The 13,551-nt window shown below is 41.8% G+C and overlaps 1 protein-coding gene across 2 annotated transcripts in view; it reads right to left on the bottom strand.

Moving 5' to 3' along the window:
* The window catches only part of KLHL29 (kelch like family member 29), a 391,804-nt gene extending 379,602 nt beyond the window's left edge, over positions 1-12,202 (bottom strand). The window contains exon 1 of one of the 2 annotated variants that reach the window (XM_027897467.1): positions 12,109-12,202. The gene's annotated coding sequence lies outside the window, so the exon portion shown is untranslated. The remainder of the gene's footprint in view (positions 1-12,108) is intronic. The other variant, XM_027897468.1, reaches the window with a different exon arrangement.
* Positions 12,203-13,551: the final 1,349 nt, after the last annotated feature.

The raw sequence follows: 13,551 nt of genomic DNA, 5'->3' as shown, positions 1-13,551 counted from the left end.
AAAAAAAAAAAAAAAAAAAAAAAAAAAAAAAAAAAAAAAAAAAAAAAAAAAAAAAGCACACCACAGTTTTTAAAATAAAAATTCATTTCCTAGTTGTCATTCTTGGATTTTGCATATCATGCCTTAGCATTAACTGCTGCCAAACACAAGACGTCAGGTCCATCTGGCAGATGTACACTTCCCTGGCTGCCAAGTGCTTCCTTTAGATCCAGGGGCTTCACTATTAAGCATATTCGCAAATTCCAGCCTCCTAAATGAGTAGGGCTTCTGAACAGCAGCCTCTGCTTCCGAGTGCCCTGGAAAAGGGGAGCAAGGGTACACTGCAATCATCCAGAGCATCTGCTCGGCTTGTGTGGTAGAGAGGGCAGTTTCCTGGTAACCGATGGCTATACCAGCTGTGGGAGAGCTTTAAGGAATTCCTTTTTCTCCAGATTATCCCTCAGTAAAATTAGAAAGTATTTAGGAAGCGGAGGGGAAACCCAACCATTCAAGCTGACATCACTACTTATTTACATATAAATACAGCCAGGAAATAAGCATATGTATTTATATATAAACAAAAAAGCTATTTGTACAATGTTTCAGATAGTGCTTTCCCATCCAATATTTACTACTTTACTCATGACTTAAGGAAAAAAAACTTTTTCCCCAAGAAACTGGTGATAAAATGCCCTCTGGTGGGCGTGACTGTGGACCTCTACATCAACAACCACCTCCGAAATAGTTCAGAGCCTTCAATATATTCTTGGGATTACTATTTTTAATGGAGTGAGACAAAGCACATGCTTGCTTTCCAGAAGAAACAGATACACCCCTGACTAGCAAACCCATGTTTTACTGCTAACTATCTCTAGACTAGAATCATCTCATAGTTTAAAAAAATCCTATTAAAATAATTTTAGAAATCATTACATGTTTTAATGTTCATTTCACCTTTCTAGGATATCTTTTTCTCTTCAAAAATATGTAATTAAGAGAAACAGAACAGGAAAGTGGCATTAGGTTCTGCTTTGCCTCAGCATAACAGAATCTTTGTCGACTGAAATGGAGAAAGGAGGGGTGGAAAAGAGCAGCACTTTCAGAGCTTATGAATCATTTTTGTCCTGTTAAAGCACCAGGCACAACTAGGAAGGCAGCTCTAACTGTACAGGAAAAAAATAACAGCCCTTGTTCCAGGAGAGTTTATTGCTAAACAGAAAAAGCAAAGATGGAGAAAAAAAACCCTCAAATATAAACTGAAGTTAACAGGATGTGTTTTATCCTTCATATGCTCAATAATTGTGGGTGGTGCTTTCATTAATCTGAAGTGGGATATGTAAAAAAAAAAAAAAAAAAAAAAGAGAGAGCTGAAGGTTTAAGATGCACTGACAGAAGAGAATGCTGCAACTTGGGGGCAGAGTGCACAAACAGCTACTCTGAGAATATATCTATATATGTAAACCAGACTGCTTCCAGCCAAACTGGAAGGGAAGAGCCACCAGGCAGATGGGACTGCACAAGCTTGACCCTAACAGCCAAAAAAAGCTGCAGTTACTCAAAGAACTCAAGATGACCCCACATAGTTTCTGGGAAAATTTTTTTTTTTTGGTGCAATAGCAAACTTTTAGTTGCAGCTAAATAAAAAGGCAGAACAGAACACTCACGTCACATGAAGGAAAATGGAAGAACTCCACTGCTTTCCAGAGTTCCTCCGAACATCGTTGTGCTTCCATTTTGTGCAGAATATGGCACTTTTTCTGTTCACCAGGGTGGTTAGAAATTTGCTTCCAGCTTCCACAGTACAATTTGCAGTTAACTGCTGCTTTATGCCAAGAATATTTGCAACTTTGATCTATATGTGGAATGTGAAGCATTTCTGCCTTTTTATAGATGTTTCTGGGCAACACACAACTTTTCTTGTGAAGTTGTTCTTGGGTATAAACAATTATATGATTTAACATTCACGCCCTCCTTTTCTGCCCTCAGAAAGAAAAACAAAACTATCAAAAACCACCCATTTATTTGACATGTGGCCTCCTCTAAGTCCTGCATCCCTGCTCTCTATAGAGTTCCTTCCCTCTCTAGTGGCAGCCAGGTCACATACCAATGGGTAAGCCTGCTCACGGCTTCGCTCACAGTTTAAGATTCCTCTTTGCCCACCCACAGATTCAGAGTTACATTTACAATTTCTTCTGAAGGCAGAGGCCAAGGGTTTCATGGAGCAATGCTCTCACTTGGTGTTCTACTGTATTACCTCTGTCACTGCTTCAGGATCGTCATTCTTGCAAGTATCTCTGGGCATTATGTTGACTGCAGCTGCAGCGAAATATTTGTCTTATTAGAGAGAGCAAGCCAAGATTAAATGGTCTACTTATGTGTGCAACAGTTACATGCACAATGTCTATGCTCCTAAATTTTTGCCTAAAATTAAAAGAAAGAGTTTATCTAGGTAAAATTAGTACTGACATTTCTTGGACCTTATCCTCATAGTCCTGGGGAGTTTTGGTTTGTTTTTTGTTTTTGTTTCCCCCCCGCTCCCATCTTTCAATTTTCTAATCAAGAAGATAGCCCAAGGTTGTACAGTTCTGATTGCTGTTAATTTCACAATTTTTATGTAAAAATAAGGGGCTTCTACTTTGTTTTTAGGGTAAAACTATCCTCTTATGCAAACTTAGAAATGGCTATAGTCAAATTCAAGACATTACTGTTCTACTTAAAACCATGAACTGATAGATTCTAATTTTACAAGATAATATTTATACAGGAAATACTTATAATCTGCTGTAGCAAGCGTGGGTAGAGCCCCTCTCAAACCTTTGTTCACGAAGCCTGGCCATGATGATAATCTGCTGTCATATGTGACATCATTTGAGTAAGTACCTTGAGGAAATTCGAGCCTGTTCATATTTTTCTGAAGTTGAATAGCAGCCTGATAAAGAGTATAGCCTGAAAATAGGAAGGAAATGGTTAACCAGGGCTTCCACTCAGATTACATGCAGCAAAAGTCTCACCAGCCCACTGGCTTCTCCAGACGAGAAGTAGAGAGGTACCTAATGACCTGATTAACCATCACCTCAAGCAGTAGATGCCTGGGCTCGAGCTGCACCTGAATTTCCATCATCAATTAATGTTTAAGCTTCTCAACCTGACCCAACTGGATGTCAGTCTTGATCTTAAGCCAGACCACATTAACTCTGACATCAGAGCACTGCAGCTGCATCAAGTTCTTTGAATAAAGGTGCCAGCATGGCACAAGGGGTTGGGTTTTTTGTTTTACTTGTATTATTTCTGAAATACAATACTTCAATAACTTAGCTGTTGCAACAACAAGATTTGTCTAAGAACAGTTTTTAGAAGGCTTGAAGAATTCTGCTGTGAATTGTTCAAGTGTGGTATTGAAATAGTGAATTTAAGGAAAACTTGCTTCAATTTCTTTTTTAGCAAGAACATACCCTACACAACCACAAATGGGCTTTCAGAATTTCTGAGACAGAGGAAAAACAAACCAAAATAAAGAGTATTATGGCAGCAAGTGAACCACAATTCTCCTTTTCAACTTTGACTGCAGTTCTGTATCCAAGTACCACTTTTAAAGCCAGTCCTGTATTTTAGGGACTTCAGGCAAGCCTTATTGTCTCCTTAGTTTCTATACCATTTCTCTGCTCTGCTTTTTCCTCCTATAAATAACAACTCAAATATCAGTCACAACTTCCCATTGCCTTTTAGTTCACAAAGAGATAAGGTTCTGATGTTGCAGAACTCTAACTGCCCAGAAGTTTAATCATAAAATTACACACTTTTCTTCCAAAGGAAAAAAAAAATGTGCTAGGACATAGGCTTTACTTTTGGGGATTTGATAAACTTAAAAAGAAAAGGTAGAACATTTATCTAATATGTGCAGGATACCAAACATAACTTGATTTAACTGCACAGATTTGGGTCAAGGACAAATTTGGCCCATTCTATAAATACACAAGTGCAAAGGCAAAGAAGAAAAGAGTTATTGAAGCACCTGGACTGTACAAACCAGAGACCAGCAAATATTGTCCTCCCCCTCTCTTCCATTTGCTGTCATCTACTGAGATTTGCAGACTTTTTCTCTGACCTCAAGACCTTCACAGTTGAATTTCACAAGTGATTTGCTCCTCAGGGTAGAGAAGTGCTGTGCAACATCAGATACATATTGGAACATGTCAGCTCCACAGGTGTTAACTAGATCAGGATTTGGTCCACAGTTCAGTAGCTCTTGCGACAATTCACACATCAAGATCAACTGAGAGGTTCCCCAGGAGGTCCCACACAGCCACAGCCCACGCTCTTATGTGCCACAGGCAGGTTTTAATCAAATCTCATTACATTTGTTTGCAGTCTTAAGGCTCAGACCTCAGAAAGCAAGGAGGTGGTTTTTACTTTCAGTCTTGTACAAAGATCATAAGGAATAAAATGCTGGCACGGACTACCAAAGCCTCACAAATTCTGAATTTGAGAATGGGCAAAAAATTCAGACTAGCATCAGTGTAAACAAGATAAGAGTTAACTCACCAGAGATCAAACCCAACTTTCATTTAGGCCAATGTTACATTGATTTCTATTAACTACATATGTGTAACCGGGGGCAACATTTGATCTGAAGCCCAGTACCTTGATGTCCAGCTCCTGTACAACAGAAGCAAAAAGGTAACTACAAACATTTGACTGATGTTGCCTGCAAGCGGGGCACTGCAGAAGGCCCCGCCAGCAATTCATATTGACAAAGTTAAGATGGGGCATGGCAAACCTTGCCACCAAAAGTAATTGCACAAATATTTAGAGTGTTGTTTAAAAAAAAAAAAAAAAAAAAACACAAAAAAAAACGGCACTGGGGAAAGGCAACACAAATCCACAGACCAAGAAATAAGATACTACATGCAAATACATGCAAGCTTCTCCCAAGTTAATTCTCCTCTTAATGGAATATTGATTGGTATGCTCAATGTTTAGAAATGTGAAACAATGTGGGGGAGAGAAGGAACAGAAGACACACTCAGAGCAGTGACTTTTGTTTAAATAATACATACTTTCCTCATATGATCAGCCGAAAATAGAATAATAAAGAGGGCAGTGCAGTATATTTAACATTTTGCCTTGTATTTTATTAGCAAGTCTATCAGAGATGGCCTGGAACTGTTAGCCGCGCACTTTTTGCGCCCTTCTACAAGAAGAAAGTACATAATTTCTCACAATCTCTCACCATACGATATCATTAGTGTATCTACTCCAAATAGGATGGACTGCAAAGTGTCTGTGGTAGCACAGAGGCTTTTCAGATGTCATCTATCAAGCTGTTTGTGAAGCTGAGGGGAAACCCACTGTTTGGGGTGAAAGCAGAGCAGTCCAGAGCCACAAAGAACATCTGGCTAAGCGTTATTGCATCTACTCCTATTCCCAACTGAGAAGGGAGAATGAGGAAGAAACAACTTACATCTTTGAAGCAGCTATTTATATGAACATGCCATTTTAAAGAAAACCCTTAAAATATAACCATTGCCATAAAAATCAAGCAGCCACTTACTCCAATCTTCCAGAAGTTTCTATCTACTCCAGTGACTACTGCCACCTGTACAATTTTTTCCTTCTGTCATTCATCTCCTTCTGAGACATCCCTTATAGCCTCCAACTCGTTTTATTAAAACAAGTCATTCAAGAAGGCAAAAGGAAAAAAAATCCCAAACCAGAAGAACCAACTTCCACTGCCATCAAGAGTTCCTGACAATCCAAGCAACATCACACTAAACAGTTCTGCTGATCCATCCCATATTAAGGATATACTTAAGAATAGACACCATCAAGAAGCCATTTCATCATGTAGAGGTCGATATAGTTGAATTAGTTTATACATTTTACATATATGTATATTTTTGTGCTTTGCTGTTCATACTGAAACACAGGAAACTTCATACAGAATTAGCAGCTTCTGTCCCCTGCTGCCTTCCCAAACTTAACAAAGGGTTAAGGAATAAGCTGAAAAGGATATTGCTTAACTTTATTTTGCAGCATTTCATATAGTTTCAAAAGCATTTTCCAGACATTTATATACCCGACAACGTTTTGTAATATGAAGTGTTCCAATTTGGCATTGTTCCACCCTTGGCAGGCAAGAGACAATAAAAATCAAGAGTAAGTGAAAAATGAAGTTTTTGAAGTATACAATATGTTAGGAATCATCTAATGAATTCAGGTGCTCAACAAGCTACAAATCAACCAAACTTTGCAATACATATAGATTTCAAAGCACAGGTAAACACAGCTGCATCCACTTTAAAGTTATTCCATGTCGAGTGATTACTACGATGAACTTCCTGAACTCTTTCACCTCTCCTTTTGATCTGGGGTTTACCTGTGGCTGGAAAAACTAACGGCATTTAAATTCTTCTCCCTCTAATTAAGGGAAACAGCATGGTTAAGCCTCAGACTGAGAAAAGAAACTTTTCTTTGAGTAGCTACAGCATGCTGCGATCTGCAAATCCACCAGCATTGCTTTTGCAGACCAAAAACAAAATCCTACAACAAGGTCTGACAGAGCATATCTTAGAGCAGAATTATCCGATTTAAATATTAATTACTCATCAGCATGGACTTTAAGAAGTGTCTGAAGCAAAAGCCCCTAAATCACACACTCTAAATCCAGGATTTCTAATGTCTGCATTGTCATGCGGATCATGGTTGTGGGGTGGGATTTTGGGGGGGAAGGCTTTCATAAAATAAATAAAAAAAATTAAAATACCAATAGATGTATGAATAGGGTCCCGCTCAACAAATTAGGCACATCTTGATTTTGAGCGCTGCTACAGGACACTGTTATTGGCTCCAATATCTCTGTATCAACTTGAGGGATTCTTCACAGCATCTCTCAACTACACTGACAGTCCAAACACCATGACACACCTAACAGTTTTTAGTTAACAGCAATGCTGCAGAGGAATTTTATCAGTGGCAGATTTTTTTTGCAAACTGCTGCACTGAACGAGTTCCAATGCACACCTTGAGACATAATCTGGTTCTCAGTCAAATTGCATACTACCTGTACTTATGTAGTCCTAAAACTGGAGGTTAGTGCAAGAAAAAACAAACCTGAACAGAAATCCAGGCATTTAACATCACACATCACATAGCATATCATAATGGACAGCAAGGAATTAAGCAAAAGCCCAAATCACAGAACACTACAAAAACAACATTAAATTTATTTTAAAATAAGTCTTGTCTACAGCCTTCAGCAGATCCTTTCACAGAGTCAGTATTACTGGAGGCCAGCACTATCAATTACCTGAAATTTAGGACCACCAAAAACTAAGTGTTTTTCTGATGTTAATGCCAATTATGGCCAAAATACAAGTGGAGAATATTTGAAAACCTACATTTCAGCACCACAGATAAAAACCAAAAAAAAAAAAAAAAGCAGGACATAAAAATTAAGCAAAATGGTCCCATGTTCCACATATTCTTATCCACAATATAAAATTATTTATGGAAGAGTGTGACTAGGAATTCAGTTACTGTCATTTATCAGATGGTCAAGACAGCACGGAGGTGACTGGCTGCATAACAACAGCATCAGGAAGGTTTCTTGGGGCACTGCTTGCACCAGGTCTGATTTCACTGTAACAGGTAAATGATGCATATTCACACCCTGTGAAGCACGTTGACTTGTAAAAACCTGACAGAAAGGCGTTCCCATAAGAGATTTCTCATCTATTTCCCTTTAATGTCTCTCTTTATAGCTGAGGAGGAGTTCTTTGTACTTCTGGTAACAAAGGAAACATAGAAGTGACAGAAGCATGTCAAAGCTGTTTATGTGTCATACAGCCTCACACTCCGAGTCGCTGTTGGCAGTTTACTTCTTGAGAAGAGAGTCTTCAGCCTTCACACAGGAGCTCCACCTTCCTACAAGTAACTTTATGGAAGAGTTAACTGCATGGAAAAATGCTGGAACCTTTCCCCATATTGGGTAAGCCAAAACAAAACCAGAAGGGAAATCTAAAAAGAAAAAATGTGACAAAGGGTTAATACAATAATTCGGGTACCCGCAGGTATATTCAAGGCAACGTTATCTAATTGATATGTTTATGGGCTTGAGGATATAGGTTTTATACAGTTTCTTCTGTGGAAAGGGGAGTACATTAAGAAAGTGATTAGATATACAAATAAATCACAGAATCTAATGATACTGTGTCATTTCTGAGGTTATTGAATCAGCATACTGCAAGGCCAAATACTGCAAAATGGAAGATTTGTGGAGGAAAAAAAAAAAAAAAAAGAAAAAAAAAAGCTGAAGGACCAAGTAAGTCACAAACCCATGCTGAGATTTTAGCTAGCTAAATGTCTCAGTTACGGCACAAAGAATTAGTGATCTGAAAAAGATGTGGACCTGAGTGTTGCACTACGAAGTTGAGGTTCTGCATAAAGAGCAGTTTTGGGATAAGGCCTTCAGGTGTCTGGGCTCCCTGTGTCCGTAGCCTATGGCAGCAAATCCAAGTGCATCGATGGAGTTAGTGGAGAAGTGACTACAAGAACTTCAGCAATGCCTACGCTCAACCTAAAGAAGAGATGCTAAAAAAATGAATAAAAATATTAAAGGCACCAAAACTTCAAAGTGCAGCAAAGAACTCCCAACCATTTCTAAGATTAAAAAATAAATTGCACAAAAGGGCTATGATGTAAGGTATAAGGGTTAAACAAGATGGGACAGCCTGGAATATCTCCCTCCATTTGCAGATCCAGGGGTACTTTTTCCTCCTAATGCTGTGTGAGTTTCCACCACAGCACACAAAGGCTCTACATACAGAAGGGAAGGAAAAATAAGAACTTTTTTTGGTCCCTTAATCTTTTTTATTTCTTTTTGCTGTGCTTCAGAAGAACTGGGTCCATCAGGTTTCGGAACTAAATTAAAAGGTCAGGAAAACAAGTAGGCACAGACAAGACTGAAATGCAGATGAGCACGGAGGAGAAGAGAAGCAGCACTGGGATAAGTGCCAACAACTGCAAATAGTTACGGTCCCGATTCTGGTGGCTGCTCAGGCAGTGCCGAACCTGAGCAACTCCCAGGGACACCAGAGATCGCAACCTGGGAGAGAGGGACGCCTGGGAGAGAAGCAGCATCACTGGAGAGATTATCACAGTAAACGTGGGCATAATGAATTCCCCTCAGAAAGAGGCACTAAAAGTGATAGCACCAGATACAGTGCTCAGTAACATCCCCCCCCCCCAAAATAAAAAAATCACATTTAATTCCTAAATCCATGCCTTCTTCTCCCTTCATTGAGAAGATTTCCAGCCAACATACGCACTATATACTTCTCATTATTGTTTGAAGAAGAGCACCAACCCCGGCAGCATGCTAATCTAGAAGCTGAGACAAAACAGAGGTGGGTACTTTCTTCCCTCAAGATTTCTGCTTTAAAAAAAAAAAAAAAAAGAAACAGGAACAAGGGTTTGTTCCTGCACACCACCACTTTTTGTTTCGTTTCAGCAAGACTTTGACAAAATCTAATTCACTGTGTGCCATGTATGTAATATATTGGGTACCTGAAGTATGACCATCACTCATTAGAAATGTAATTAAAAAGTGACAAAACTAGATCCCCCCTCCCCAGCATGCAGATGAAAACCAGTAACCCTGCCTCTATTTGTAACCATGACAACTATAGAATATTTTATTTCAGTAATATAATTCACACTGAACATTTGCTCATAGGTTTTGTTGTTAAGGGAAAGGTTGACACACTGTGCACACATTTTATAAGCTACCAAAGACAACAAATACACTAAAGTCGGGCAGTTTGAGACCAAGAGCCCAGTTTGTATTTCAGAGTTCATTTAAGACCCTCTACAGTAAGTGAAATGAACATTAACAAAAATTCTTTCAAATTAGGTGTTACATGTCATTACTTGAAAGACAACTGCTTGGTACGACAGGATGTTTTTCCGCTTTTAAATAAATCACAATGATACCTTTATATTTTCAAAGGGGTAGTAACTCAAACACCAAACTTTAATTTTCAAGTAAAATACTGTAGGAATTATTAGGAAATATCAATGTGAATGTTATGGAAAAAAAATATCTGTACAAAACAAGGCAATGAAAAACGTAGTTCACATATGCTGGCTAAGTCTTATTCTAGATGGGTCACTAAATTATTTGCATAGCTCCCATATTTCATCTTATATTGAAGACAACTTCCATAAATACACACGATGAGAACAGGTTATAAGAACAAAAAAAACCCCAACCCTGCACATTATTCAAAGAAGATTAAACAACCTCTTGAGCATAACTAAAGTTTGACGCAGATAAATGTCAGAATAAAATATTGCTGTACTTTATTTTTCTCCACATGGAGAAAAAAAAAATAAAGCCATTAGCAGTTTAAGCCAGAATACAACAATATTAGAAAGACACACTGTTGTTTTGGTTTGGAGGCAAACAATAATAAAAAAAAAATAAAGCTTGCTGGAATACTATCCCTTTTCTCCCACAGATCATATCTTTCAAGGAGGATTTAAAGTTTCAGCCCATTGCTAATTTTAAGAAACAATAATACTGTTATCTGCAGTCACCTTAAAGCTACAGTAGTTTGGGTTTTAAGTACCTCAAAAGAAGAGCCTGATAAATGTGTTAAATCGGTGCAAGAGATTCACACGTGCCTACACATACACACTTGCTCAGTTGTTTTAAAGACTATCAGGAAAGAGAAAGTTTCTTCATTTATCAGAAATATGCTCTATATAATCTTTCATTTAAACAACTAATAAGCCTGCAGCAAACATGCATGGCTTTTTCCTTCATTGATGGAAAAGTGATTAAATCCCCCTTAATCTAGTTACCAGAACACTCTATTTTTTCTCTGCAGTTTTCTTATACAATAACAAAAGATAAGGAACCAACTACATGGCCAGGGCTCCGTTATTTTTAGTGATGGTGGGGAGATAAATCTGTCTTCAGCGTTCTAGGAATATTCTCAGTTTAATAAATGAGACCAGAGCAGAAAAAATAAAATAATCTCAGAGACGATGAGCGTACACTGTTTATGAAGTGTATGACAAATACAATCTTCCATCCCCATGACTCCCTTCCTCCAGACCCTTCTCCACCCTCCAGGGAGGCACAGGGACCCAAAGCCAAAATCCCGGGGACCACAGACCTGCATCCTCACACGCACGACAAGGACAGCTCGCCACATCCACTCAATGTCAAAAAACAAAGTAGCTTTTCCCTCCCTGCCTAAGCGAGACCCTCCGAAAACCGGTACCCAAGGGATGCGCCTCTGCGCTCCGAACGGCACCAAAGCAGCACTTGGGCTTGGAGATAAGTTAAAGGAAAACAACACCCCCCAAAAAAAAAAAAAAATCAATGGAAAAGCACATCAGCAGCCAAACAAATCTCACACCGGCGAGGGCATGTCACCAGCGTGGGAAACGTACGAAGTGCTTTAAAATATATACACATATATATGTGTATATATATGTATTTTAGCCATATTGTACCGAGAAGTTCGTCGTATACATCACGCGTGGGTCTACGGATAAATAAGAAAAGGGGGAACGGGAATACATTCCAGGCACAGGGAGAGGACGGGGCTGGCCGAGGCGTTTGGGAAGCAGGCAGGGACGGAAGCAGTCTGCCTGCGGGGTGCGCGCCGATCCATTCCCAGCCGGTTTCGGGGCGGCTCCGGGCGCGGGCCCGGGGGTGGGATGGAGGATCCAGCGGGACAGCCGCTCCCAGCACGGCGGGGGGATCCGCGGGGACATCGCCGCCCCCGGGGCTGGGGGAGGGTGGTTCGCGCGGCCGCCACCGCTCCCCGAGCGAGCGCCCGAAGTTGTGGGTGAGCGGCGGGGGCGGGGACCCTCAAGCCCCGATGAAAAATAAAACCGGAAAAAAAAATCCCAAACCCATCCCAGCAACATTCCGAGGGCCCGCCGCCCTCAGCACGGCACCCCCCGGGCAGCGGGAGGCACGCAGGAAGTTTTTAATGCGGGCAGCGAGCGCAGGCGCAGGGCAGCCCCAGCCTGGCGATGCCCCGGCGCGGCGGCTCCGCGGGCGGGCGGAGGGGGCTCCGCGGGTGCGGGGACAGCGCTGACCGCGCCGCTTACCTCTCTCCGCGGGGGCGCAGGCGGCCGCGTCCTCAGGCGGCGGGAGGATGCGCGGCGACGGCGGCGGGAGGAGGAAGAGGAGGCGGCGGCGGCGGCTTGTGCATCGCAGCCCCCGCCGCTAACGCAGAGCCCCGCGCGGCTGCGGGCGCCGGGAGCCGCGCTGGAGGCCGGGCAGGGAGGCGCGGCGCGGCGGCGGAGGCTGCTGCGGAGCCGCGACCATGCTCCCCTTCTGGCCGCCTTCCCCTCACCTACTGCCCGCTTTAGCCGGGGAGGGAGGCGGCCTGGGCGCCGGGGCGAGGGGCGGGCCGGGCCAATCGCGGCGGCGGCGGGAGTAGGCGGTGGAGCCCGGCCCGGCCCGCCCCGTCCGCCGCGCCGCCCCCGCGGGAGGGAGGGATGGGAGGGAGGGAGGGAAGGGAAGGGAAGGGAAGCAGCTCTGTGCCCGCTGCTGGCGCCCCACGGGGCCGCCCCGCCGCGCTGCCCCCACCCCGGGCGTAGGTGCGGGCGGTGCCGCCGCTCCCGGGGCCCCGCGCTCCCCGCGGTCCCCCCGCGCAGGGCGCAGAGCGCGTTCCAAAGGTCACCGCGCTCCCTCTCGCTGCCTGCGGGAAAGTAGCGTGTACTTGGAGAGAAATACTGCCCCGCTTTTTTAAATCGTCCCTCTCCCGGGGGGGGCGTGATCCCGCCAGGCCTCCCCGAGTGCACAAGAGTGTTCGAAAACGTTGGTACCATTCTCTCCAACAACACTCTTTCTCCTTTTTTTTTTTTTTTTTTTTTTTTTTTTTTTTTTTTTTTTTTTTTTTTTTTTTTTTTTTTTTTTTTTTTTTTTTTTTTTTTTTTTTTTTTTTTTTTTTTTTTTTTTTTTTTTTTTTTTTTTTTTGTAATATCCATCGTGTCTCGAATCACTAGAGATTTTCCGCGTGGAAATCTGCATCTGTCTCTCTCTTCTGTATAATCTTGTATCTGCGTGTGCTGCTTTGTAGGGATCTCTCTGATGTGCACACAAGCTGCATATGCTGTAGTTTTAAACATAGAACACTTTGTCTTTCATATTTCCTGTAAGCATAAAAATAAGCTTAATCAACTTCTTTTCTCCTCACTTTGCCGGTTAAAAAAAAAAAAAAAAGCATCTATACTCCATAGTGTTGGAAGCGAGGCAGTTGTGCCAAATGCCAGCAAAGAGAAGGAAGCACACAACACACAGAAATAGGAAAATCTATGTTTTTATTGGAAAAGGGACACATGCTGCCCAATGCCTGGAGGAAGCAGGATGCAGCACTAGTAGAGCAATTTCATTTTCTCTGTTCCCAACCTCCCAAACAAATGAAAATACATTATTGCAGTGGACTAAATCATTTCTAAACTAAGCCATCATCATTAATATTAGAACGCTTTTAGCCAAATATGGCCTCACACTGGAACAGGCAGGCTCTGTACATTTTTGTTGTT

The sequence above is a fragment of the Empidonax traillii genome, unplaced genomic scaffold (assembly GCF_003031625.1).
Source record: "Empidonax traillii isolate 1590-97213 ecotype Southwest subspecies unplaced genomic scaffold, ASM303162v1 scaffold543:size1229247, whole genome shotgun sequence".
In the NCBI taxonomy this organism is placed as follows: Eukaryota; Metazoa; Chordata; class Aves; order Passeriformes; family Tyrannidae; genus Empidonax; species Empidonax traillii.
Note: the sequence above shows the minus strand (reverse complement) of the source record. Positions and strands in the feature narration are given on the sequence as shown.